Source organism: Equus caballus, chromosome 19 (genome assembly GCF_041296265.1).
Source record: "Equus caballus isolate H_3958 breed thoroughbred chromosome 19, TB-T2T, whole genome shotgun sequence".
In the NCBI taxonomy this organism is placed as follows: Eukaryota; Metazoa; Chordata; class Mammalia; order Perissodactyla; family Equidae; genus Equus; species Equus caballus.
The window spans coordinates 24,888,589-24,912,632 of record NC_091702.1 but is presented as its reverse complement, the minus strand read 5'-3'; the positions used below and the strand labels follow the sequence as shown (position 1 = coordinate 24,912,632).

At 36.4% G+C, this 24,044-nt stretch overlaps 1 protein-coding gene across 11 annotated transcripts in view; it reads right to left on the bottom strand.

Moving 5' to 3' along the window:
- The window catches only part of NAALADL2 (N-acetylated alpha-linked acidic dipeptidase like 2), a 1,279,597-nt gene that overhangs the window by 812,525 nt on the left and 443,028 nt on the right, over positions 1–24,044 (bottom strand). The gene's annotated exons all lie outside the window — the stretch shown is intronic.

Below are 24,044 nucleotides of genomic sequence, written 5' to 3'. Positions count from 1 at the left end.
AGGGACATCTACATATACATGTTACTTAGGTATCTTAAATTTTACGTGTATTAAACTGAACTAATTTTTCTCCTCATTCTCTTTCTCCCTTTTCTATTTTCTTTCCCAATGAATGTTACCACCATTTGTACAATCAGGTACATGAAAAATCTATTTGTCATTGTAAATACCTTCCTATCACTTTATCCCTACAGTCAAATCAAGACATTTTACCTTCTAAATAACTTTCATTCCCATCAACTCACCTTTCTTCCCACTGCTCACGATTAAATTGAGGCCATCATCACTTTTCACTAAGATGGCCTCCTTGCTGGTCTCCCTGAATTTATTAATGCCCTGTTCAGAAAATTTCCATACAATTGCCAGAATAACCATCCTAAAAGATAAAACATATTATTAAAATTAAAATCATTGAAATGCAAAACAGTCACTGCCCAGTGGAAAATATTTTGTGGTTTACTGTGGCTAGAGACATAGTACATAAGTCCATATTATGACAGACCTAAGGTTCAAAATCTAAGCATTTGGCCTTCAAGATCAAGATGGAAACAACGAAAGTTTTTGGCCTAGAACTTAACGTATGCAGAAAAGTATTTTAAAAAGATTTACGTGGCAGTAGCAAGGGAAACCTGAGGGAAGGAAGACCAATGGGGTAACTATTGTAATAATTCAGGCATCTGGTAATAATGATCTGGCCTAACATAGTCATAATCTCACAAATGTGCTGACTGGACTCACTTATATTTATGACCATGAATCTCAAATGAGCACTCATAAAAGCCAGACAATCCTACTATACCTCCCATAGTAAATTCATTTTCCTACTCTCCAAGCTGACCCACATTTCTCATTTCCTTTCTTAAATCCCCACCACTCTTCTCCTTACCCTTCATTCTCCATTGCTGTGCTCACCTATTACTTCACAGGGAAAATACATTATTTTCTCTATAAGATTTCCCACTCCACCTGTCTCTGTACCTACCATGCTCAATCTTCCCTCTGACTTCTGTGAAAGCAGCATCCCCACTCTTTCCTTTTTGTATGGATCCCTTCCCATACCAAATCGACTTAAGGCCTCCAAGAAGTGTCTTCGTACTCTCCTTTATGTTGATTTCCCACTCCTACATACACAAAATATGTCTTAATATTGTCCTCAAAAAGAAAAAAAAATACCTTTCATTCCACGTCTCATTTCAGTTAACATCTTATCTCTCTGCTACCCTTCTCAAAAGAAAATTATCAAAATAATTGCATACATTTGGAATCTCCACTCCCCTGCTGAAGTAGTGGTTAAAATATGTCCACAAATTCTTTAACATTTGCTTCAAAAGGTGGAGCCTAAATTTCCTTAGGAATCCTCTTTTTAACACACTTTTGATGAACAAAAAAACCCAGAAGTGATAGTGTGCAACTTCTGAGAATAGGTCATAAAAAGCATCACAGCTTTCTCCTCATTTGATCTCTTTTTCTGTTGGAAAACCTGCTGCCATGCTGGGATCAGCCCTGTGGAACAGCTTGAGTGCAAGGAACTGTGGTCTCCTGCCAAACAGCCAGTGAGGAACTGAGACCTCCAGCCAACAGCCTTGTGACTGAGCCACCATACAAGAGGATCTTTCAGGTCTATTACAGCCCAGTCCAACATCTTAACTGCTACTTCATGACACTCTATGGCAGATCCAGCCAACTAAATTCTTCTGAATTCCTGATCTACATGAATTGAAGTATATTTGATATATAACATTTTTTAGTTGAAATATATTTTTTAATTGAAATATATCTGACATAACATTGCGTAAATTTAAGGTGTACAACATGTTGACTTGATACATTTATATATTGTAATGTGATTCCCATTGCAGCACCTCTATCATGTCACACAATTATCATTTCTTTTTTGTGGTGGGAATAATTAAGATCGAGTCTCTTAAAAGTTTGCCGTTTTTAAGCAACTAAGTTTTGGGGTATTTTTTTATCAATAGATAACTAATACAACCACCTCCCATTTTCTTTTCAGCCCAATCCAATTAGATTTGTGCAATCATCACTTCCAATAAGATGGTTCTCACACACAAAATTAAATTGCTTAATACCTGTTAAGCACTTAGAACAGTATCTGGGCCTAAGCGCTATGTAAGCGTTTGTTATTGAGTGGCATTACTCCTATTATTACGAGGAGCAGTAGGAATAAATGGGTCACTGAGGACCACCATCTTATAAAACCCAATGGTTAATCTTCTGTCCTTGTCCTCTTTACCTCTCACAGTGCAAGCTATTTTCTTCTTATTGAACTACTTTTTTTTTCTTTAGTATTCCTAGTATCATCCTCCCTCATGGTCTTTTTCATGGATTATTCTGCTCTGCCAGACGTCTAAACACTGAAGTGTCCATGCATCTGTCCTCTGCTCTCCTCTCTCTCTTTTTTTTTAATTTACATAATCTCCCTAGGCAATTTTATCCAGACCATGACTTTACATACTATTATTTTTCTACATACCAATGCTTTATCTCCAGCCCTGATCTCTCCCCAAGGGTCTAGATATATACATTTCATTCTCAACATTCCCTTGTGAATCTATGAGGCTTCTTAAATTTAGCATGTCCAAACAAGAAATCCTGATTCCCTGCATACTTTCATTTTATGTCTCCCACCACTCAAATATAAGCTCGATAAATGCAGAAAGTTTTTCATGCCAAGCATTAGGTTCTGAAGATTCTGTGCTTAGAATAGTGCCAGGCATATAATAGGCACACTAGAAATTTGTATAAATGAATAAATATTTCACTATATGTGAAGGAAGAATGGGTTGAATCATTTAAAATATCCTGAGAAATGTCAATAAATAACTATTTTTAAATTCTATTAAGAAATCTCATAAGAGCAGGGGGTTTTTTTGCAAAAGATTTAAATAATATGCAAAATAGTATGTAGAATCAAATTATTATGGCATATTTCATTTTTGAGCTCCTTATGGTAAATTTTGACCTTCAAATTTATCTGTATTATTAGAAAATGCAATAAATGATTGTTCTTTCTTGATTTAAATAATTGAAAGAATGTCATCAAACCTTTGCTTCCCTGCCATTATAGATTCCTACTCAAGTTAGCAGTCTCTAATAGTAGCTATCTATATTAGAAATAAACATTTACGAATCACTATCTTTTCTAAATACTACCTTAAATTTCTTTCAATTGTCTAACATTTTCTTGAGCTCCTAATAAGTGCCAAGCAATCCACACATAGTGGAATATAAAGATAAATAATACTTAGTTCTTACCAGCCAACAATACCATGACAGATATGGTCAGAGATAGACGTGAAACCAATAACCGCAATGCCATGAGAAAGTCTAAGGGCTTGTACATGGGGATAATGGTAAGAGGTCAACTAGCTGTGCCAAGGGATTCTGGGAAGACTTCCCAGAGGAATGGCATATCTTGCAGGGTATAGCAACTATAAGGTCTGTCCCAACAGAATTAAAAATGCATACAATCTGTCATGCATTTTCAATGTTTTTCTAAATTCTTCCTTTTGTCTATTTAGATCAAACATTCAGCCCAGCTATAAAGTTCTCATTTTTTCCATGCCAATATCCTTGATACAAATTCTTAAATATCTTTTTGAAACCATCACAGGTATAATATGTCTGAAGTATTTATACTAATCCTATCAGTGTTCCCCATGAATTATTCCTCAAAGTCATTCATTTCAAATCTTTTTTTTTATTTCTAGGTCACATGAAACATACCACGTTTCCCAATATCTTCAGTTGTTATCAGTGAGCCAAGCCAGATAATACGCTTAGCTTGACATCACCAGAGTCATATAAAGAGAATATATTCGGCCAAGGAAAGCTGATATTTTCTCTTAGCCCACTCAGCTATGAAAGAAACACTCTTGAAATCATTTTACTTTTGACTATTGAGCATCATGTCCCCTGTAACCAAGGAAACACGTTTCAGCTCCCAGTTTAACAGACAGAAGGCAATTATCTGTCTGAGGTAAGGGTCCATCCTCAGCACCTTTCTTTGCTAATGCATCCCAGTTGTTCACCTTTCCTTAACTTCTGTGCATCAGTGACTTATATCACAACTCTCTTCTGCCTCATATTATCTCTGGTCTACTTGTGGGACTTTCCTATTTTGAAGTTACAGGCAATAGCAAACCTTCCACAGGTGAGGCACACTCTAAACTGTAGCCTTTAAAAACCATATGTCATAGAAACTAGAAACAATGAATGCCGCTATAAACAACAACAATAATTTTGTATTAATACAGATGGGAAGAGTGACCTAAATACAATATAGGAATCTCTCAAAGCTTAACTAGGTGGTTCTGGCTTGTGATATCTCATGAAGTTTCAGTCAAGCTATTGGCTGAGGCTGCGGTCACCTGAAGGCTTGCCTGGGGTCCTGGGAGCCTCTTCTAAACTCTCTCACGTAGCTGTTGACAAGAGGTCTCTCTTTTTCACCACGTGACCCTCTCCATAGAGCTGCTCATGACATGGCAGCTGGCTTCCCCCAGAGTAAATGATCCAAGAGAGACGGAGACATACAGTGAGAGTCTGCAGCCTCAGTGTCTTCCATAACCTAATCTCAGAAGCAAACACCATGATACATTACACAGACCAACCCTGCTATGGTGTCGTAGGAGACGACACAGAATTGGAATACTGGAAGGTGAGATCTGTCAGTCCAGGGTTGTTGTGTGAAATGAGGTTTACTCATTACAAGATGAGTAAACCAAGGAAAACTGTGTCTGGCTCATAATAAATGTTCTAAAGTCAGGATACAATTCTCTAACTGTGAGAGGGGGGCAAAGCCTGCCAGATATCCTTTTTCTTTTTCTTGGAAATTTTCGCCTTGAGCTAACATCTGTTACCAATCTTCCTCTTTTTTATTCTCCCCAAAGCCCCAGTACACAGTTGTATATTCTAGTTGCAGGTCCTTCTAGTTTTTCTATGTGAGCCACCACCCCAGCTTGGCTACTGACAGATAAGTGGTGTGGTTCCGCACTCAGCAACTGAACTCAGGCCGCTGAACTGGAGCGCGCCAAAATTTAACCACTAGGCCACCAGGGCTGGCTCCAGATATCCTCTCATCCCCTCAATGGTCACAGAACTATAGCCTTAGTACTGCCACTCCTTAAGAGATGTGAGCCTGTTATTTAATCTTTTCCTCATCTTGAAGATAGGGTACCAGAATTAAAACAAAATCTACACTATCCCTTCTAGTTCAAGAATCCAGTGAGTTCACCATTTCTTCCTTCCCCTGTCTAATGTTTTAAGAATTCATTAAAACAGGAAAAATACTTTTTTCATCCCATCTCACTCGAAACTTTTAATCAAATTGTTATCATTTCCAGGGCTTTCTTGGAATTCCTGCCTTTAAGATTGCTTTTTAAGTGAGATCACAAAGAATCCAGAGGTTCTCTCAATTCTGCGTACAAAAATGTATTTTAAGTTGGATTTTCATCTAAAAGATCTTTTACTTTTCACAATAGAAAACAAATTCCATGATAACTTTCTTACTTTTCCTGGATATTTATTTATCCTCATCTATTAGGTTCATCGTAAGCATCATCTGCAAACATTATTTGCACATCTATTTTCATAGTCTTCAGTTCTCTTCCCCCCCGGTAAAGTAGTATTATCAGTTTCAGCCTCTTCTGCTATCCACTGTTGATGTTACTGGATTCAACATCTTGTAAATGCTTCCTCACACCTTTAGTTAAGCTGCTGAACAATAAATAAGATTCCCAGCTAAATCACATTAAACTTTGCTCTGTAGTTTGCTGAAACTAACAAAGCAGAGTTGAATTAATTAAAACATATACTTACGAAACTGAAACACACAGTAATAATCTAGAGCACTCAATTTTATTCTTGTAAAAGGCAAGTCTGCCATCTAAGTTAGCTAGAGGTACTTCTAACATCTGCACTACGAGTGGTTTTCAGGGCATCTATTAAATATTTTAGAGAAAGTAGCTTTTGGAAAAAAATACCTTGTTTCCTTCACACCATCAAAGACTATGTTTATGAAACTCGTGTCTATTCACTAGCTGTTCTAGCTGTAATATTTTCCCATAAAGGCTATTAATATCTAGATTATTTTATTTCTTTTTCAGATGTTTTGTTGTTATAGTTGCATATAGAAACACAGCTGCTTTCTGTATGTTGATTCTTTATCATGCAACTTTACCAAATTTCTTTATTAGCTAGCAGTTTTGCAATGGAGTCTGTAGGATTTTCTGTATGGATAGATAAAACAAAGACTCCCAATTGCACATTCTCTTATAATTAGATAGTCCTAAATGATTAGTTAGAATAATAATGTACCACAGATAAACAGTCCAGTCAAATTTCAATTACTTCTCATTCATATTAAGTTCAAAATAGGTATTCTTGATCAAAGTGTAACTGTTCTCCCAAATGGTGACCCAAGTTACCACCACCTTATGATTTTGCCATTTCCTTGTCCTTACCAGCAGAAGTAGAAAAAGGGGCTAAAAGGTATACCTGCTTCTTAACCACCCTAGCCCAGAAGTGACACACACGACTTCTGACCACATTCCATCATTAGAGCTCAGTCATACAATCACTTAATGAAAGGGAAACTGGAAACTATAGTCTAGTGGTGTCCCCAGAAAAAGGAGGAATCAGAGTTGTTCATCTGCTATGGTAGTATCTATGCTAATTCCAAATCACAGAAGAATAGAGCTAACAGGGACTTTACAATCTCCCAACCACCTAATTTTATAGATGAGGACCCTGAGGACTGGGATAATTAAGTAGCTTAACCAAAAGTAAACAATATGGTTAATGTAGAATATAGACTTTATCACTTACTGCCTGATAGTATGTCCAGTTCATTCCATCTTAAAACAGACCTTGTGGAGGTAACTCCAGCTACTCCTAATCATCCACGACAGAGTCTGCATCACTTTAGCAGCCACCTCCTCACAAAGATTCCTGTCATCACATCAACAGACCTAAAAGCTGTTGTGGACTGGCCAGGAAACTCACTTAGAATGATCAGGCCCATTGAGGGACAATTAACATTAAGAATCTGATGCAAACATTAGAACAAATCTTGTCAAAAAAATGAATATCAATTCTTAAATAAAGTAGCACAAGATAGAGCCAACAAATCTAAGTGATTGATTTGCCTTTTAAAATGACATAATCTAACTAGACGATGAGTGCTTAAGCCCTGTATTCAGTTGAGTCATTTGAACTAAAGGCATTACTTTGGGTGCGTGATCGTTGAAATTTAGAACTTTCATTGTCAATGCTTGTGTAACTTCACTTTGCCTGGAGATAACAAATTACCACTTACCATGTTCCAGATATGCTGGATATGCTTCCAGATCAGCTTCCAGAAAAACACGCTAAACTTTTTCAATTTCTCTGCTTTCCACAGATCATCATTTAATGAACATATCCACAATGTGTTCTTTGTTATCTTTGCCAGGGACCACAACGAATCATCAGGCGGAGGGATTCTCCAATGTATCATGCCCAGCAATCTTGCTAAAGGTTGGGGAACTGCCACAGTAATTCCTGTGACATAACACCTTAGAACAATTGCCAACGGTACATTTCTAGGACCTGTGTGTAGCAGACAGTACAATGCACAACAGAATCTACTTTGCCTACAGAATAAACTTCAAGATTAGGATCTATCTTTACTCAATTTCAAGACATTTACAATGCCTATTTTCAGGTAGTCTATGCTCCTACACAGCCCTGTGAATAGCTCTCATACAGTTTACCAATAACATGATGCCAGCTGAGTCACTAAGAGTCCTGAACAAACACATATGCTACTGCAAAAGCAGTGGAAAATTGGCCTGGATTCCGCACACTAAAACTTGCTGAATTCCAATGTCACTAAGTACAATATCATGAAACAATTTTTAAGGAACTGTTGTCACAGTTACTCTCAAGGCAGATGCCCACCAAATTCATTTCACAATTTCCTGAATTAGACTTTTTTTCAGCATCAAAACACAAACAGAATGGGGGCTGGCCCCGTGGCCGAGTGGTTAAGTTCGCGCGCTCCGCTGCAGGCGGCCCAGTGTTTCGTTGGTTCGAATCCTGGGCGTGGACATGGCACTGCTCATCAAACCACGCTGAGGCAGCGTCCCACATACCACAACTAGAAGAACCCACAACGAAGAATATACAACTATGTACCGGGGGCTTTGGGGAGAAAAAGGAGAAAATAAAATCTTTAAAAAAAAAAAAAACACAAACAGAATGAGAGTGTGTGTTGTATTTCAAGAGAATATACCAACACTTCCAAAATAATTACTTTTTGAAAGATAGTTATTACGCAAAAAATTGATTGCACTGCTAAGTGCTTATAAATGCCTCATATAACAAACTGAATATAAGCAATCATATTATCTACAAGCAACAACTGATATAATTAAATTTACTATGATGATACAAGATAGTCTTTACCAACTTCACACTGATTGAACGTAAGTAGTCTAAATATTGAAGGAACTCATCAAGAATTAAAATTTATCCCAGTTTCAATAAACCCGTTACCCTAATTGTAAGGCAAGAAGAAAAAGGAAAACAATGAACAAAAGAAATATACAAACGTAGCAGTTTTGCTATTTCAACTACATAACTCTACTTGTGCTAGGATTTGTTTCACATAAAAGATTCACTGAGGAAAAAGAAACTAAAGATAAATATATTTGAATGCACATGCAGTTAGTAACTGAAGCAGTCCATTTAAATTTAAATTTCAATAACTAAGGAAATAAAAGAACCTTTAACTCTGGGGGATTGAAAAAGCTAATTACGTAAATAAATGTTGGAGTTTCTGGGCAATAATATTTGAATCTTATCCTTGCTTGGTGTTGGTATTCCTGACACTGGACCACTTGCCTGGCCTCCTCTCAATTTGGGGACAAAGCACTCTGAATATATTCTTTCATTTATTCAATAAGTAGTTGTTGAATATCTGTATCTTCTGAGCACAGTATTAAATTTTAGGAATACAAATAGAAATATGTCAAGGTCCCTGCCCTTAAGGCACTTACACATTAATTAGACAAACAAAGACCTGCAAATAAACAGTTGCAATAAAGAATCTCTGGATATTGATCAATGTTGAAATTAAAAGCAAGTAGTCAATTCCGTCTGAGAGAGAGGGTGGACCACAATAAGGTGAAAAGATACATGGAAGATGTGATGCTCACGATGAGCAGGTGTCTTTCGTATATCAGGGAGGTAAAAGATGTCCCAGAGAAAGGAAACTAGATTAGCAAACAACATCAGAATGGGGAAGAGATTAGTTTGTCAAGGTTGATGCAGACTTTACAAGTTGGGGCATGAATTAATTAGAAACAGAATCCCGGCCCTCCTACCTTACTCATTCTCCTCTATCGATCTAATTTAGACAAACTGATGCTCAAAACCTCCTTTATTCAATTCATTGAATTTCCTTATTCACCTTTTCACCTTGAAAACAGCCAGTAGAATGTCACCTCTTAAAGTTAACATGCTATTCATTTAAAGATTTCAAAGCAATCCTAAAAATAAATCAAAGAACCAAATATTACGCTGGCCAATGGCATATTTCTTGGAAATAACTCAATTGTTACAATAAAGTAATAACTTTATTTTTCTCCCACCACAGTTAAAATTTTTCCTGTTGGGTCTTCCTTCCCAGCCTCTAGATGTTATCTTGAGCATAACTCATAGCTTAGGTTGCTTTAGAATTGTATAACCATCTCTTTTTAAGCATTAAAAAGTCCAGTCTAAACAAAATCAAAACTTGTATCTTACAAACAATAACCAGCGTCTTGACTTTTCCTAGCTCAGGGCTGGCCTGGTCTTAGTCACCAGCAGGGAGAAAGAGGGGGGCTTGATTTATTCTTTCTCCTTGTCCTCCCTCCTTGCCTCCTTCAGACTCACTATGCTGTTTCCTACTTGTAGCATGGAGGTGAGAAAGAAAGAATGAGAAGATGCTGAAGTAGTTCTGTCCTGGTCGTCAAGGTGGTCCACCTACCGGGCTGAGTCTCAGGGCCGTTTTAGCCCTCTCTCAGTGGGCCCAGCAGCTGTGACTAACATCATTCCCTAAAAATCCTAAAAAGTAGGATGCTTGTCACCCCTACTGTTATCAGTTCTTTTGTCTAAACTGGTGCCATCAGAAAAAAAAAAAAAAAAGACCAACTAAATAACCCTTATATGTAAAGTAACAGAGCAGAGAGAGCTACAACAGAGTGACTGAAGCTACAGGAAGAAGGAAAGAGCCAAAGTGGTGAGTCCTGATAGAGCCAAATCTTCAAAAAGCAAGACAAATGGCTTGTGTCCAGAAAAGGCAGAAATTCCCCTTTACTCTTTCCTTTGATTCTGGAGAATTGCTACCAAATATCACTCCGTTTCACCTCAGTATTCCCCATTTGAATCTTTTCTGCAGTGCACCTATGTCTGGAGATGCTCCTTTCATCCCACACTCTGTCAGAATCTCCAGTGGAAAAGGACCTCAGGTCTGTCAGGGTCCTCATTAAAGCTGGAGAAACACTGGACAAAACAAATTAGCTATCATCCTCGAAGGCAACCTACCTCAGAAGCCAGTTACCTCAGACTCTGATATCTCTATTTTTCTTTATTTAACAATCTTGTCCACATACCACCCTCTCTGGCAAACGTAAGTTGAGTCAACCGGATAAGCTTTGTCCAACCAGTGTCTCCTCTGAGGGGTATCGTCATTTGTTCTCAGCAGGAAATGACGACAAATAAAGAATCAGACTTGTAGGCTGATCTCTAAGTAAGTTCCTCTTATCCGATCCTCAAATCCTTCACTGTTTTCTAAAATTTAAGGAAAACTTGAAGAGAATATCCAAACTGCCATCTGTTATTTTAGAAGGAGGAAAAACCTAGAAGAACCTCAGGCACTTCAATGAGAAAATCAGTCTGGGAATCTTCTCCAAACTTGTTTATTTGGTACTGAATGTGAAAAGGATTGTTTTGAAATAATTGTGGAAATTGTTAGAATCTCCTGATATGATACACTTGCCAACTTATAAAATCCGTAGTGAATTATGTTTGTCATTTTATTTCAAGAAAAGGTTATGTATAAATAGAAGACAATGGCATAACTGATGGTCGATGGAGGCCATAGTTTTTCATGGTACTATTCTCATTACTTGAATAACCATTTCAATCTTTTCTAGGGGTAAGAAAAAAATGTTCCAATTACATTTTGTAAAGGCAATGAATTTTACCCTTTGAATTACATTGAGATTCAGGAGGCATTTTTACAATGAGCCTTTAAAAAAAGATAAATAGTATATTATTGTTAATGGATGTAGAAATTTCAGAAATCTACACTAACCACAATTGAATCTGCAAATTCAATGAATTATCCAGAAGACACATACCCCAGCTCTTAAGTTAGAGAAGCTTTAATTACGTATATAAATGTTTTATGAACTTCTCTTACAATGTCTTTTAAGCCAGCAGGTTCTAGTGACAGAATAACAGCAGACCACTTGGGGCAGCAAATTTTCCCATTCGCATTTTACTAGGCTCTTCTCCATGTTCATATCATTTTAACCTTCCCTATTGTGTCCTTGGATCCTCATTTTTGTGGTCCTTAGTCCCATTCAGAGGACTATTTACTGAGTATACTAAATTATATCCCATTGGACGGAAAGACCAAATACGTCAGCAAATATGATTCACTATAGACACACACAATATACTGCTGTAGCCAAACTTAACCAAAAGGTTCGTATCCAGATGGCTCAACCTCCTCAACTTTTTGATTCTTTTTAAAGGGTCTCCTGATATTTATTTACCAGTATTATCTAAATACAACTAAGTCTCATTGTCAATCTACAAAACAGAGTTTCAGTCAATCACAAGGTAATGTCCCCTCAATATAGGACAGTTTTCATTTAATGAATTAATTTTTATGCAAACTTAACCTTTAATGGAGCTACAAACAGTTGTATTCAAGTTACATCTGCATAACATTTCCCAAATGGTTTAAAAGTAGTGGGAGTGGAAAACAACTAATTTTTGGGTAATTAAAATGTCCTAAACATTGCATGTCAGGCTTAGTAAAATTCTCCAGTGTCCTTATTTATTTGTTTTGTTATATTCAAACTGCATGATTATGACAGTGGGCTTGATCCCCTTTAGTGCATGTACCAGGAGGGATGTTGCAAACAGGATTTCTGCTAAATGGACCACAGATAATGGGGTCAAAACCCCTAGTAGAATATGCCAAGGCCATATTTACATAGACTCCAAGGAATAGTGACATTAAAATCTACCTGAGAGCTTTTCTCTAAACACAATTATGTAAGAGAGTAAAAGACTTGTTAATAATTTAGCTTTAACTACCTTAATATCCCTAAAACCTAGCCACTAGAGACAGAGTGTGTGTTTCTGTGTGCATTCGGTATTTATCAAGGAAAAAAAGTGATTAATTCCACTTACAAAGAATAGAAATGCAGAGTAGAGATGCACCTCTCTTCTTGCTGTTCTAAGAGTGATATGGTAGCCTGCTCCAGAGGAAAGCTCACCACAGAGCCTGGCACATGGTGGACAGTCAATAAATGTTTCCTGAATTCAATGACTATCCAGTGCCAAGGTCCGGGGGAATGGACACTGTTCATCAACTATGTGTAGTGCATTCATGGATGCATCCTCCCATTCTACTCCCCTAGCAAAACGTTGTCTTTGTCATTATTTTATGTTATACATAGGAAGCAACATTGACTTCATCAAAATACTGGCAAGGTGGTGCCATGAAAACACAGTATATACATCCAACTCCTAAAATTTGTGCAAACTCCATGAGAGTGAAGATTTTGTTTTATTTGCTCATGTGTTCCTAGTGCCTAGGACAGTACTTGACACATAGTAGATATTCAATAAACATTTATTAAATGAATGAAAGAAGGAAGGAAAGAAGGAATGAAGGAAGGAAGGAAAGACCTGGGTTCTAATAACCAAGTCCTTTGTATACTCTTGCTACCTGAATAAAATGGTCTTAACTAGAAGGCAATATGGTATAATAGTTGAGATTACAAATTCTGAAAATAGACCTCATTTGAATCTTGCCTCTTATACTTATTAGCCAAATAACTTGGGCACATGTCTGAACTTTTCTATGCCTCAGTTTCTGCTTCTATTAAACTAGGGTCATTATAATAATAGTAACTCCCCACAGGGTTGTTGTGAGAATTAGATATGAAAATATATTTAGTAGCCCCAAATGAATATTACCTCCTACCATTATGATCTCTCATTATTAATCTCCTGTAAAGAGATGGCTCATCTCCAATGTGATGTTTTATTTGTCATTCTCACTGGGACAATTTTGAGAGCGAAAGAAGAAGGTACTAAAATTATTAAACATCATCAATTGACCTACAATAAGTATAAACTTGGATAGTACTAAGCAATTGATGACATATGCTCCCCCCATTAATTGGCCAAACAAGATATCAGGCAGGCTGCCTTATACCTAGACTTGGATGGAAATATTTAGCACAGACTATGTTGTTATCACTTTTACAAACAGCACCATAGGCTCCAATTTAGAACATTAAATTCCGTGAGTTACAGATACAACCACCTCAGCAAACTCCTTAATTAAATGTCTTCCCATTATGGTCTTTCAATGAATTATTCCCCTCTACCCCCTGGGCATGTCTGCCTTCTTCACTAGATTGAGGGCAGGGCTCATCATTTCTAGTAATGCATGGCTCCGAGTAAAAGCAGTCCCAATGAATGGGCATACCAAGCTCAATATTTCGGACCAACATGCCTTATTTTATTCTCTATCCCATTATCTCTCATGTGATAGGGAAATTGCTGTCATACATTGCCGCTTCTCTGTAAAATGTGGGGATAAAGCAATTGGCTTGAGCTGTAGTCTGAGAATTGTGTAATCAGGTCAGAACATTTAGTGTTAAAAGAATTATGAAGGGGAATATTGATTTATTCGTGAGGCAAACAATTATCGGTGCTTACTAGGTATTGAGTACTGGAGATTCAAATTTAAAGATGACAAGAACCTTCTTCAAATTCCATAGAGAAAATTAGTGCAATGTAATGTGATAAGTACCATATCAGAGAGAGGAACAAATTATACTAGCAGTCCCACGAAGTAAGATCTGGAGGATTAGTGGTACCAAAAAAAGTGGTATTTGGAGGATCTAAAAAAGAAAATTTTACAGAGGAAACATTTGCTCTTTGGTCCTAGAAATGAATATAAGCTTGCCAAATGAATTAGGTAGGGAAAGGGCATTCAAGATAAGAGAAAAAGATGGTGAAAGGCATAAAGTTATGAAAATTATCTTAGATTCAAAAAACTGAAAATAGTTTGGTATGCCTAGGACTAAGGGTTTGAAGCAAGGAATAAGAAGAGATGAAGCTGTGATTCGATCTTGAATGACATTGGAGATCACTAGTGGTTTCAAGGAAGAAGAGACTGTGTCAGGAAGAATGGAAATGTTTTAATAGAAAGCTAACAATTAACCAACAAGGATTTATAAAAATACCTCACAGCCGTTTGCTAAATACTTTGAGGCAAGAATGATGTGACACAAATTTATTTGTTTGTTTATTTATTTATTTAGAGAGATAGCCCCCTCCTTCTTTGTTTTTTTTTTTTTTGCTCAAGCACTTTCTTTTGGGGGGGGGGCAGTGAGGAAGATTGGCCCTGAGCCAACATCTGTTGCCAATCTTTCTCTTTTTTTTTCACCCCAAAGCCCCAGTACATAGTTGTATATCCTAGTTGTAGGTCGTTCTAGTTCTTCTATGTGGGATGCCACCACAGCATGACTTGATGACCAGTGTGTAGGTCTGCACTCAGGATCCAAACTGGCCAACCCCAGGCCGCCAAAGCAGAGCGGGTGAACCTAATCACTCCACCATGGGGCCAGCCCCAACACAAGTTTATTTAAATTAAAGCATTTTAAGTGGAAGACATCTTTGTACCAAAAAGTTAAAAAGAAATAAAAGCTAAAGTGCAACTTTTCTTTCATTACCTGAACCCCTTATATTAATTTTACCTAAAGATATATAGCCTTGCCATCCACTATCAATTAAAAAAAAAAAAAGATTTAGAGGAAGAAGACAAGGCAAACACAGAGCATTTATTAGTATCAGCGTGAAATAACTTTCAATCATAACCTCCCTCCACACTCTTGGAAGTAATAACTCTGATCAGCCTTTTTTTTTCCCTTTTATTTTTTCGTCATCTCAGTTACGTCTTTCCTGTTAGCATATTGGCTCATAATGTGAGCTTGAAGGTTTGTTCTTACTATGTCATTTACAAGGCTGCCCCTAGCTTGCTGTTCTACTTGGAAAAAGTCATCATAACTACTTTAATCTAGTCATTGTCTCCGGACAATCACATTATATCTCACTTGAAAGTGACTCATGAAGATTTTTTTTTAACCTATTTTGAATTCTTTCTGCCTAAAGTAGAGGTTTATAGGTTTTCAATTTGGCAAGTTACATAACTCAAGATTTTAAGAACTGTTTTCTTTTTTACGTAACATTCTTTTTCTTTATTATAGCAGTATAAAAATGAAAAAATACAAATTGGCAAATTAGCTATTAACACTTTGATATATCCTTCTATCCTTTCTCTTAATATCCTTTTCTCTATCCCTCTATCATTTATTTAAACGTATAGGTAGAGAGAAATGTAGCTAAATAGGTAGACGGATAGATACATAGATGGATAAAGAGACACAGACATATAGACGGGTAGAGCTATTTGACACAAATGGAATTATGTTACAAATTGTCTTATAACCCACTTAAATTTTACTCTCAGCATGACCAAGCTTCTATTTTATTAATGATTTTTCTACAATACCACTTAATGACTGCTAAGTATGCCATATAATGAACGTAGTAGAATTTAACTAATCCTTTATTGTAGCATACTAAATATGTTTCAAATTGCTGACAAATAAAAACAAAGTTATGCACAATTTTCATATTTCAGAGAAGTACTTTCTAGAATTTACTATTAACTTAAAAAAGGGCTTTGTAGTCTTCAAGAACACTACAACTATCTCAAGAAAATGTCAAAAATATCAAGGTCCAAATTTAAAAATGATCTTGCTCTCAGGAAAAGAATGCTCACTTAATTTTCAACTCAGTGTGTCTTGGCTGATACAGCAAAATCCACTGGGATGAAGAGAATCATGTCTGTATTTTACACAGCAATATATAACAATGGAATCATTTAATCAGTCAAATTAGCCAAACCAAGCATCTTTCCAAGTATTTGTGGACAGCCAAAATTAGTGGTTCTCAAAATTTACCAGACATAAAAAATCTTTTTGGGAACTTCTCAGAGATTCAGATTCTGAAAATCTACCCCTCTCCTCCAATTCAGACTCAGTAAGTCTGTGGTGAAACCGAAGAATCTACTTTGTATTAAGTATGCTAGATCAGGGGACCAGCACACTTTCTTTTCAAAGGGCCAGATAGTAAATATTTTAAACTTTGGTGGTCTCTGCCACATATTTTTCTTTGTTTAGTATTGTTTTTGTTTCGCTTTTTTGTAAGTCTTTAAAAATGTGAAAACTATTTTTAGCAAATTGCACCATAAGGCTCCAAGCCAGATTTATCCTTTTGGCTGTAGTTTGCTGCCCCCAGCCCTCAATGATTCTGATGTAAGTGATCAATGGATAATAATTTGAGAATTGCTGCTCAAGACCAGTGCACAAGGAGGAGCTTAGGAAACCTGTGGTTGGGGTAGCTACCTCAATATGCTATCAGTATTTGGTACAAGTTAGTGTTACTGTTCCTAGACTCTTCTTCTGGATAGCAATGAAGACATAGCCTTCTGTTCGATGCTTAGCTACTGTAGCTAAGGGTGGTTTTGTTTGTTTTCTTTGGCCAAATCCTAAAGGACAGAACACTGATCACTTTTCTACAATGAATTGTTAAGGTCACACTAACATCCATTGTAAAAGGCACAGTGTAGTAGCATTACATATTGATGCTGTGGTCCATTTAAGATGTTGGTCCTGGTCCAAATTCTGAGATTATTGATGGAATTAGAGGCTATCTAGAGCAAAATACATTAAGAAGAGCCAATAATGATGGGTTACGGACTTAGTTCTTTTTTATACCAACACAGAAGATTATATTTTCCAATGATGCCTGCAACAATATCTTCCATTGCACATACTCTTCTTACAATATGATTTTGACACTGCTCCTATTGAGAGGTGATGTCAGTGACAAACCTCCCAACTCCTTGAAACTAGGAAGGTAGAAGTGACATTATGTGACTTCTGAGGCTAGGTCATAAAATGCAACAAAGCTTCCAACTGGCTCTCTAGGGACACTTGATGCCATGCTATGAGGAATCCCACATGAAGAGGCCATGGGTGAGTATTTCAACTGACAGCCCAGGTCAGAACTCAATCTATAGCCAACATCAACTGCCAAACATCCTAATGAAGATGCTTCTAGATGACTCCAGCCTCCAGCTGTTGAGTCACCCCAGGCATTGAATCTCAGCTGAGGCCTCTGACATCAAGGGAGGAAAGAAAAGACATTTCCACGCTTCCCTTGTCCAAATTCATGACCCACAGAAAGATATAAGATAATGACATAAAGATGTGACAGATAATAAAATAATTTTTGTTGTTTTAAGGCACTTAGTTTTGAGATGATTTGTTAAACAGTAAGAGTAACTGGAAGAGCAAAGGAGACAAATGTTATCCAATGTATTCCCAGGGACTTTGATAAATTTTAACAGTCATTAAAAAATTAGAATTCTACCTGGTCATCCATGAAGATTATGTCTGCATGCTTGCTCCAATGACATGCTAGGAAACCCTAAAATCATCTATATTTTCTTTTTTAAAGAATGAAATTTAGTTGAGGGTTTAGCTGGCAAAAACTAACAATATAAGTCCCATATATCAAAGGTGTCAAATGTCTAATTAAATATAAATATATAAAATGTAAAAAATAGCATTTCACAGCCATATCTACATCTATATAGATATACAGGAAAACTGAGTATTAGTCACTAAAATGGCAGTTTACCAAAATAAAACATATTCCTTATTATAAAATAAAGCTCAGCACAGATCTTTATAATAACCACTTGGAGACAACTGACAGCAGAATATATATGCATACATAGTATTATGTATGTACATATGTATAAATATATGTGTGTGTGTGTATATATATATATAGTATATATGTATATATATATATGTCAGATATTATTATTCACCTGCAATGTTAATAGAAAAAATATCTGGAAACTAGAAGACTAAAGAAGATACGAGATTTAAAAGTTCTAACACTTATTCCAAGAACAGCAAAACTGTAGAGAAGAACCATGAGCATCATTCCTAAATTCCATTTTCATTCCATTTCATTCCATGTTCTGATTATATCTGTCTTTGAGAAGAACAGTATCTCCCAGGGAATTTAAAAAAAATCAAATTACAACACCACCGTTCCTTACCATGGTCAGCATTTAAGGGAGGAATTGTTAATCTTAGAAAAAGGTCATATTCAGATTATGCCTATAAATTTGATCAAAGTGAAACCATAAAATAGCAATCTTCAACTCTGCTTTTCTGGGAAGCCTTATAAATTTTCCCTTGCAAGGGTTGGGCCAACTTAACATGTAATCATGTGCACAGAAAGCATTCATGTTGCATTTGAGAGAAGAACACATTCAGAGCTGCTTTTAACCTACAAACTGGCCCAAATAACTATAACATAGAAAAATCAGCATCATGTGGTAGAGAAATTATATATTTGTTCCTTCTGCAGATAAATGTACTGCAGATAAGTTATGATGTTCTAACTGTGCACAAGGCAATTACCCTATTTAAGCAAGTTATATATCAGGGATTTTATATGGCTGTGAGCTGAGGTGAAGGGTGAGGCAAGTGACAGTTCTAGCTTCACAAATTTTGAATATTTACTTTTATTAGTAAGTAGCAGATTCCTTTATTAAGTCCATAAGCTTCAGCAGCAAATCAACTTGGCTAAGAAATATTTACATATTCAACATAAAAGAATATAAAATTGCGAAAGAGTGTACAGAGTTTTCATTGCATGTCAAAACATGTTAGAACTGGAAGAGACTTCAGTGTACTCCTACTGACCTTCTTATTTCACTTCTATCTCCTTTCCGTCTTTCTTCTTCATTCTTCTTCCCTTCCTCCTGCCCTCTCTTTCTCCCTTCTTTCCTGATATACTTCCTTCTTCCCTCACTCTTTATTCTTTTGCTCAACAAATGTTAAAAAGCAGAATCACAAAAATATTTCAAATCCATACAAATGAAATCGATTAATAAAAGTATTCAGAACTTCAGAACTTCCTACATACTATACCATGCACTGTCCTAAATGTCTTAAAAATATTGCCTCAATTAACCCTCAACACAAGCTTATATGACAGGTGCCATTACTATCCCTATTTAACAGATAAGAAAATTGAGCCTCACAAAGTTTACAGTTTGCCCAAATTCACACAGCTGGGAATCAGGGAAACAGGATTCAATTCAATTCAAATTCAGTCAAATGCAGGCAGTGTGACTCCAAAATCTGCCCACTTTACCAGATGTTCTATGATGGAATTTTTGTCAAAGATTTTGTTTATACTAGGCCAAACATATAGCAATTAACTAATTTTTGTAAAATGGCATTCAATTGATAAACATCGAAGTGAAAAAGGAAGCACTGAGGGGCTCAAATTCTTGTTAAGGCTTGGAAACCTGGAAAAGAATCCAAGAAATCCAGTAGAACTGATCCAGAGAGTATTTGTGGGATTGCTACTAATTTTTTCCACCTAATCCTGAAGAATATTTGGAGAGTAAGGAGGAAGTCCTCAAGGAACCTCTCCAACTCCATTCTTCTAATAAAAACCAAAATCCTCACCGGCCATAAATTTCAGGAATTTTAAGGCTAGTTCTCCCAATCACTTATAGAACCGAGTCACGTTCGATTCCCACTTACTCAGTCTCGAATGTCTATGGAGACAAGGGCTCCAAAGGTTTAAGAATTCTATTATGGAATATGTTTGGAAAACGTCAGGGAATCCAGGGAATTGGGGCAGCTCAGACTTTTGGTTTACAAATGTGTTGTAACTCATTCTGCTGTCAAATTTTTACCTCAGAGGTTCAGGATTAGAATTTTAAATATCAGAAGAACCTCAGATAACAGGCAGCGCAGTACGGAAAAAAAGAGCAGAAAATGTGGCATCAAAGAGATCAGAGGGAAGACGCTTTGCTTCTCCTTTCTCATCCCTCATGCAAGATGGCCTTCGTGAGCCTGTGTCTTTTTCTATCAAGTGGTAATACCAGTATCAACCTTATAGGTTAGTTAGGAAGATTATATGAGATGATGTCGGGAAAAAGTGCTTGGTCTAGGGCCTAGTATATGTAGCATTCTCATTAATACTGGTTTACAAATGGGAAATGGAAACCTCCACACCTAAAGCTGATAAGTGGTGCATGATCTTTTTTTTTTTAAGGTATACTTTTTTAGTGAGGAAGAGTGGGCCTGAGATAACATCTGTTGTCAATCTTCCTCTTTTTTTTTCCTCCCCAAAGCCCAAGTACACAGTTGTATATCCTAGTTGTAAGTCATTCTAGTTCTTCTATGTGGGATGCTGCCACAGCATGGCTTGATGAGTGGTGATAGGTCTGTGGCCAAGATCCAAATCGGTGAACCCTACGCCACTAAAGCAGCACGTGCGAACTTAACCACTCAGGCACAGGCCTGCCCCCATGGTGCACGATCTTTACAGATCCTTGTTTTATGGAATATGAAACCCCAAAAACTAGAGGGTATGTTTTTACTTCACCCAATATATTGCCATGAAAATTACATTTAATACATACTCAGTGAACTTAATATAGTAATTAACTGCAAAAGAAATATGTATACTCCTTAGGAATATTTTTCTATTTCACAAAAAGAAGGATATATCTATAAAAACAAATACTTGTCTGTGGCATACAGATAACCTGAAAATTAAAATATTCATATAAAGAGAAATTACCTCTAAATTTTGCAAATACTGCCGAAACTACTAGTTTAGCTTTTTTAAGTAAATGACTCATATATAAGAAAATGTTTTAAATCCAGCCTTCAAACAGAAATCATAAACCAGCAGGAGACCAGCAATAGTCAGTAACAACTAAATTCTGGCAAGTTGCTTATCAACTCTGGCATTGCAATTTTTTAGGCTCTTTATTCAGCTAACAAATATTTATTGAATACCTACTACACACATGTTGCCAAGGAGAGACACAGCCTCATGATGGCAATATTATTTTTATCATTTCCTCCTGTGATAAAACTGACTCCAAACAGTTTCATAACTTTCCTATAGTCTAAGAGGAGGAAAAAGTAAAAAATTGAGTTTGAATCGCGGCCTGATGGCTTCCCAAGACCTTGATGTATTTCATTCTACTGACTATTCATAAACAGTAAATCAGTCTTTGGAACCACAACATAGCCTGTCTCATAGTTATGTAACCTGCATATTTATACGAATTGTAATACCCATGAGGAAAAGGGACCCTACCTCAGCTTTCTTTTGTATTTCCTAGGGCAGTGCTACACAAAGAGCGTTTGTGGGATGCTAATTGTTGATGAAAGGCTTGTTACTAGTAGTCCCTAGAGAAATAGGGAAAGACATTGGGACTGTTATCATTTTTATGGGAATTTGACTAAATAATTTCATGTCTGTTGAACTTAATTATAAAGTTTGGGTGTGCATTCTGTATTTTTTATTGTTTAAGCCAGATTCCTATCTCTATATCTCTTTTTACAAATTTCAACTTTTAGGGTTATAAGTGACGGACACTAGGCTGTATGTTTAAAAGGAACAATTTGGTTGCTTTGACATATGTATGCACCCATGAAATCATCATCACAATCAAGATAACATTTCTTTCACCTCCACACATCTCCTTGTGCCTCTTTGCAAGTTATCCCTTTCTCCAGCTCCACAGATAATAAATAACAAATGGGTGTGACTATGTTCCAATAAAAATTGATTTACAAAAACAGGCAACAGGATGGATTTGCCTGTGGGCTGTAGTTTGCAGTCATTCCACTGACTTTGAAAAGCACTTTTAAGTGGAATCTTATTAAAGTGTTGCCAGAACAATCCTAATACTAGCTTATCTTCTGTTTTTGAGATAGGCCTTTACTTCAGAACCTTGGTTTGGGTTAAACTTTATCAAGTGCTCTTTAGTAATAAAAGCATGTCAGTAGCTATTATTATGGTTGCTTAGTTGTCAAATTCATTTATTTTTGACTTTCACTTAAAAATTAGCTAAATTAAATATATGACTTTACACAGAGGAAACAAGTCATGGGTATTTTATAACAAAATATGTAGTGTCCAAGGGTAGGTATTTTGGAGTTTAAACCAATCAAGATCATTATATAAGAGATAATTCTTCTTTGATGTACGTGCAAAGTACAAACTAAATAATCCTCTTAATTTCCTTGGAATGGAGAAACCATATATTTTAAAACTAGAGTCAGTTCCAAAATACCATCTCCATGGAAATGGAAAACACACATGTAAGAAGGCCTCTCCCCTACTCCACACTAAATATTCTGAAATTGTGAACAGTGAACACAGCCTTAGGTTTAAAGGAAATCTGAGTTACCAAGGTGTTAATTAGCTTTTCAACCATCAGAGCACTGTTTTCCCCAGAATACAATTCGTTAATTACAGCAACAACAGGCTATTCAGCATTGCTTTTCTCTATATTGTTTTTGCACAATGAATAATCATTGTCCTACCACTATTAAGAGAAAAGAAATGTAGAAAATGAAAAATAGCAATAACATGGCACTGACGCATAACATCCTATCTCTACTTTTTTTCTTCTTCTTGCCAAAGAGCCCAGTGCATAGTTGTATACTCTAGCTGTGAGTGCCTCTGGTTGTGCTGTGTGGGACACCACCTCAGCATGGCCTGACAAGTGGTGCCATGTCCGCGCCGGTGCAATCCCAGGCCACTGACACAGAGCGTGTGAACTTAACCACTCAGCTACAGCTCCCTATCTCTATTTTTTTAAAGTTTGCTAGACCTAACACACTTTCTGGATGCCTATAAATCTTATACTTTGAGAAAAACATACATTAGAAGAAGTGATTATAAAACTTGAGATTCAAGTAGAATACCATCCCCTAACTTACATTGCAGGATTATTTCCCATTAGCTAGTTTGTACATCAGAAGAAGTGTAATCTACAGGGTACTCATTAGAGAAGAAAGCTTAAAAGAACACAAAAACACATCAAAAAGTGTGCAATTGTAAATCCTATCTTTACTGTTATTCAAAAGTTTTCAAGTTGTAAAAGACGTGTGTGTGTGAATCTGTGTGTATATATACTACAAAAGTTAAAATTTTCCCAGGCTATTGCCCCATATCACCTACAACGCTATTAATCAATTGCAAATTTTCAAACAGAGAGCTAAAAAGGTAAAAGAGAGATCAAAGTATTTTATAGAAAATATAAATAACCATTATATCTCTGAGGTTTGGTTTTGCTTTTCTTCTTAATTGGTAACAGTTTACGTCAAAGACACATGAACCAGAATTTTTACTATGAACCATATTTTCTTTCTGCTTGAATGTGAGAAAGTTTGATTCATCTGCCGTACAAGCTTTACAACATCTACAAAGAACACCCCGGCAACTATATGATGGTCCATTATTAATATTGTTTTCAAGCCACAATATTGCACAAAGGCTTATTCATTTAGAACAATGAAAGTGAACATCTTTTGCAGCTGATTTTCCAACCTCTATTTGAACAATCATATCAAATTAACTTTCCAAAAAACCCTTTCAACGTGTAGATCTTTTCAGTTTTAGAAATGTCTGAAGGTGAATAAGCTAATACCCCAGAAATGGAAAAGCAAGACCTTAATCTTATGCTGGAAGGACAGTGCATTTGCAGTACTCACTAAAAATATATGTATATTATTGTTCTTGCACAGTGCACAGATTACATGACTTTA